Source organism: Carassius gibelio, chromosome A5 (assembly GCF_023724105.1).
Source record: "Carassius gibelio isolate Cgi1373 ecotype wild population from Czech Republic chromosome A5, carGib1.2-hapl.c, whole genome shotgun sequence".
Taxonomy (NCBI): domain Eukaryota; kingdom Metazoa; phylum Chordata; class Actinopteri; order Cypriniformes; family Cyprinidae; genus Carassius; species Carassius gibelio.
This window is the reverse complement of record NC_068375.1, coordinates 10841747-10847746: the sequence shown is the minus strand read 5'-3', so window position 1 is coordinate 10847746 and position 6000 is coordinate 10841747.

Sequence of the window (6000 nt, the reverse complement as noted above, 5' to 3'; positions counted from 1 at the left end):
GTCTCTGGTGTAGAGCCAGACCTTTTGACCTGGTTGGTACAGGGGTGTATCTCCTCTCTTGGTGTCAGCCTGGCTCTGGTGTCTTCGCACTGCTCGCTGGAGATGGATGTGTGCTGAGTCCCATACCCTCTCACTCACTTCGAACCAGGTGTTGACTGCTGGGACTTCTGACGGCTCTCCTGAACAGGGGAAGAGAGGAGGTTGGTACCCGAGTATGCACTGAAACGGTGTGCATACTCGGCCCATGGGAGGAAGCGGTTCCAGCTGCCTTGGTTCTGGTGGCAGTAGGTTCGACGGTCGAAGCGGTGGGAGATCGGTCATAAAGTTGATGCCCAGATGGGACCATGGACGACGTGGTATGGGCAGTGGCTTCAGCTTCCCTTCAGGGAGTCATCGTGGAGTATTGGAGATGGCACAGATTGAGCATCCACGAACGTACTGGGAGACATCCTGCGCGATGGTGGGCCACCAGAACCGGTTACGATGGAGCGAGAGAGTTCGCCGGCCCTGAGACGTGTGAACTGAGTCTATAAGGGACAGGCATAGTGATGATGGAACATATATCCTTCCCTCTGGACCTCCCGGCGGAGCTGGCTCGGAATGGGTGGCTTCCCGGATACGATCCTCCATTGACCATTCGATGGGACTAACGATAATGGCTGGAGGGAGTATAGCTTCTGGAGGTGATACTTCGGGCTCAGGCGCATGAAGACGGGAGAGGGTTTCTGCTTTAAGGTTCTTGCCTCCTGGTCAATATGTAACTCGGAAGTTGAAACGAGTGAAGAAGAGGGCCCATCGGGCTTGGCGAGGATTTAGACGTTTGGCTTCTTGAAGATATTTGAGGTTACGGTGGTCCGTAATTACTTTGACTTGATGTTGTGCTCCCTCCAGCCAGTGTCTCCATTCTTCGAAAGCCATCTTGATAGCCAGAAGTTCCCGATTACCTCGGGAACTTCTGGCTATCAAGATGGCTCCGCTCCGCCGGGGACAGTTTCTTGGAATAGAAGGCACATGGATGGAGTACTGGAGGCTTCCCCTCTGCAGTGATAGAATAGCTCCCACCCCGGTCGATGAGGCGTCCACTTTTACCACGAAGGGGAGGTCCGGATTGGGATGGACCAGGATGGGAGCCGAAAAGAAGGCGTTCTTCAGTTGTTGGAAGGCTTGGGTGGCAGCTGGGTTCCAGGACAGAGACTTGGGCCGATCCTTGAGGAGAGAGGTGAGTGGTGAACTGATGATACTGTATTGATGAATAAAATGACGGTAGAAGTTTGCAAATCCTAAGAATCTCTGGAGGTCTTTGACGGTGGTGGGTTGTGACCAGTTCATGATGGTGTCCACCTTCCTCTGGTCCATTTGGATCCCTTGTGGGCTGATGACATAGCCGAGGAAGTGAACAGTGGTACGGTGGAACTCACACTTTTCCAACTTCAGGAACAACTGATGATCTCTGAGTCTTTGCAGGACTTGACAGACGTGGTGATGGTGTTCAGTTAAGCTCTTGGAGAAGATTAAGATGTCATCAATATAAACGATCACAAATTGATGCAGATTGGAGAGCACATAGGGCATAACAAGATATTCATAGTGCCCTGATGGAGTAATGAAAGCAGTTTTCCACTCGTCGCCTCTTCGGATGCGTATGAGATTGTATGCACTTCTGAGATCCAGTTTGGTGAAGATTTTAGCTCCACGTAGTTGTTCCAGAGCAGTGGGGACCAGAGGAAGGGGATAGCGGAATTTGACCGTTTGTTCGTTGAGTGCACGGTAGTCAATGCATGACCTCAAGCCTCCATCCTTCTTTCCCACGAAAAAGAAGCTGGATGCAGCAGGGGAAGTGGAAGGTCGAATGAACCGCTGTTGTAAGGCTTCCTTGATATACTCATCCATGGCCTTCTGCTCCGGGATGGACAATGGATAGATCCGGCCCTTGGGTGGTGTGGCTCCAGGCAGCAGGTCAATGGCGCAGTCCCATGGCCCATGAGGTGGTAACTGTGTCGCTTGTTGTTTGCTGAACACTTCCTGGAATGCCCAGTACTCAAGGGGAATCTCTGTTGGATGGCTGGATTCTGGACTTTCGATCGACGTTGAGTTGAGGTGAAGATGAGAGGAAGAGAGGGAATCATCAGGAGAGGGTTTCTGACGACAGATCTTGATGACAGGTAGTAGACAAGATAAAGAGCAGGATTCACCCCATTGCGTAATTTCCCCAGTGGTCCAGTTGACTTGCGGGGAGTGTTCTGACATCCACGGGCGTCCCAGGATGATATCCGCGGTGGACCCTTCCAGCACCAGAAATGAAATCTTCTCCTGATGAAGACATCCAATGCGTAGTGAGACTATGGGGGATTGATGACAGACTTGACCACGGCCCAGCGGTTTACCCAAGATGGTGTGGATCTCTAACTTCTTCGTGATCCTTCTCCTCGGGAGACTGAGCCTCTTGAGGAGTTTGTGGGAGATGAAGTTCCCTGAGGAGCCGGTGTCAATGAGGGCATACGCTAAAACAGAGTGGGAACGGGTCACTATCATGACTGGAGTACATGATAATGGTGATATCATAGGAGGAGACTGGATTGTACTTACCGCTGGGCGTGGTGGTCGCACTGGGCACTGCAAAATGAGAGGCAGTAGAGGCAGAGGCCATTGTGAATGCGTCGTTGACGTTCTACTGCCGTGAGATGGTATGAGTCGATTTGCATAGGCTCAGGTGCTGGAAGGTTTATAGATGGTGTGGGAGGCAGAGGGTGCGCAGCGGGTTGGTCCAGAGCACAGGCGGTGAGACGTTGAGAGATGCGAATGGTACGCTGAATGAAGTTCTCTAAGCCGATTACATCATCATAAACTGCCACTTGATGGCGGATGGTAGGATTCAATCCTTGACGAAAGCAGGTGATAAGCGCAGTTTCATTCCATCCACAGTTGGCAGCTAGAGTGCGGAAACGTAAAGCATATTCACTCACGGTAAACTTTCCTTGACGAAGGCGGTACAACTGATCATGGATGGAGAGAGCAGAGGTGTTGAGGCCAAAAACTTCTTTGAAGTGGGTGGCGAAAGCCTCCCATGAGCAAGTGAGGGGGCCATTCGCTTCCCAGATTGACTGAGCCCATTGGAGGGCGGGACCAGAGAGGAGGGAGATCAAATAGGCGATCTTAGTACGATCAGTAGGGAAGGCATGTACTTGCATCTCAAAGTAGAGTGAACATTGTAGTAGAAACCCGCTGCAACCCTCCGCCTCACCGGTGTACGTTGCAGGTCGGGCCATGGGACTGTGAGAGGCAGGCATTGAAGGGGAGTGAAGATGAGGTGGAAGTGGTGGATCGCCAGCTTGTGCTTGCTCGGAAAGAGAGACCCGTGAAGGGTCCTCTTCCAATCCAACGGCTCTTTGCATACAGTCGGTCTGGTCTTCTGTCACGTACAGAAGAGAGAGATAATAGGATATGCAGGTAAGTAGATGTTTATTGGAATTATGGAGACGGTATCACACAATCTTGCAGAGTAATAGTTGAGCTGAGTGGGATGTTAAGAGGTTGACTGGAGGATACTTGCTGTACAGACGAAGGGTGGACACAGGTAGGAACTGACAGGACACGGATGACAGATGGAAGGTAAGCAGGATGATCAGACGTTCAGGTATTCAGATGATTCCAAGAGTAGCACAGAGAGTAGAGTCTGTGATTCTCTGATGAGACCAGACATAGAGTGAATGGAAGTGTGGGCTTAAGAAGTGGCAGTGATGAGCGGGTGCAGGTGTGGTGACTTCAGTAATCTGGTGATAATGAGCGGATGGGCGGAGTCGGGTGATTGGACTCTGATGGTGTGGCAGGTGTTACTGGTGACTCCGTGACACCTTTTGTGTACATACAAGAAGTCTTAGTTTTTTGAGTTCAGCTCAAGAAAAATGGGGGCAAAAACAAAAGTGTTGTGTTTATAATTTTGTTCAGTGTAAGTCTTTGGTGCCTCCAGAATGTGTCTGTGAATTTTCATCTCAAAATGCTAAACAGATCATTTATTATAACATTTTGAAAATGCCTATTTTGAGTGGAAGCAGAAACACACTGTTTTTCGGGCCTGTCTCTTTAAATGCAAATGAGCTGCTGCTCCCATCCCCTTCTCCTGAATCTTGCGCTCAGTCTGACCTTTGGATTGAGGATGGTACCCTGAAGATAGGCTGACTGAGACTCCGAGTAATCTGAAGAAAGCATGCCAGACTCGGGAGATGAATTGGGGACCTCTATCTGATACAATGTCTTCTGGTAGACCAAAGTGATGGAATACATGGTGGAATAGTAGGTTGGCAGTTTCAAAGGCAGTGGGAAGACCTTTTAATGGGATGAGTTTGCATGCCTTGTAGAAGCGGTCGACCACGACTAGGATACCAGTGTGTGAGTCTGAAGGTGTGAGATCAGTCATAAAGTCAACGCCCAGATGGGACCATGGACGACGTGATATGGGCAGTTGCTTCAGCTTCCCTTAGGGGAGTCGTCGTGGAGTATTGGAGATGGCACAGACTGAGCATCCACGAACGTACTGGGAGACATCCTGCGTGATGGTAGGCCACCAGAACCGGTTACGAAGGAGCGAGAGGGTTCGCCGGCTTCCTGGATGTCCAGAGCCCGGAGACGTGTGAACTGAGTCTATGAGGGACAGCCATAGTGATGATGGAACAAATATCCTTCCCTCTAGACCTCCCGGCAGAGCTGGTTCGGAATGGGTGGCTTCCCGATACGATCCTCCATTGACCATTCGATGGGACTAACGATAATGGCTGGAAGGAGTATAGCTTCTCGAGGTGATACTTCGGGCTCAGGCGCATGAAGACGGGAGAGGGCGTCTGCTTTAAGGTTCTTGCCTCCTGGTCGATATGTAACTCGGAAGTTGAAGCGAGTGAAGAAGAGGGCCCATCGGGCTTGGCGAGGATTTAGACGTTTGGCTTCTTGAAGATATTTGAGGTTACGTGTTCCGTAATGACTTTGACTTGATGGTGTGCTCCCTCCAGCCAGTGTCTCCATTCTTCGAAAGCCATCTTGATAGCCAGAAATTCCCGATTACCGATGTCGTAATTACGCTCCGCCGTGGACAGTTTCTTGGAATAGAAGGCACATGGATGGAGTACTGGAGGCTTCCCCTGTTGCTGTGATAGAATAGCTCCCACCCCGGTCGATGAGGCGTCCACTTCGACCACGAAGGGGAGGTCCGGATTGGGATGGACCAGGATGGGAGCCGAACAGAAGGCGTTCTTCAGTTGTTGGAAGGCTTGAGTGGCAGCTGGGTTCCAGGACAGAGACTTGGGCTGATACTTGAGGAGAGAGGTGAGTGGTGAACTGATGATACTGTATTGATGAATAAAACGACGGTAGAAGTTTGCAAATCCTAAGAATCTCTGGAGGTCTTTGACGGTGGTGGGTTGTGACCAGTTCATGATGGTGTCCACCTTCCTCTGGTCCATTTGGATCCCTTGTGGGCTGATGACATAGCCGAGGAAGTGAACAGTGGTATGGTGGAACTCACACTTTTCCAACTTCAGGAACAACTGATGATTTCTGAGTCTTTGCAGGACTTGAAAGACGTGGTGATGGTGTTCAGTTAAGCTCTTGGAGAAGATTAAGATGTCATCAATATAAACGATCACGAACTGATGCAAAAACTCACTGAACACTTCGTTCATAAAGGCTTGAAATACAGATGGAGAGTTGGACAGCCCATAGGGCATAACAATATATTCATAGTTCCCTGACTGAGTAATGAAAGCAGTTTTCCACTCGTCGCCTCTTCGGATGCGTATGAGATTGTATGCACTTCTGAGATCCAGTTTGGTGAAGATTTTAGCTCCACGTAGTTGTTCCAGAGCGGTTGGGACCAGGGGAAGGGGATAGCAGAATTTGACCGTTTGTTCGTTGAGTGCACGGTAGTCAATGCACGGCCTCAAGCCTCCGTCCTTCTTTCCCACGAAAAAAAAGCTGGATGCAGCAGGGGAAGTGGAAGGTCGAATGAACCGC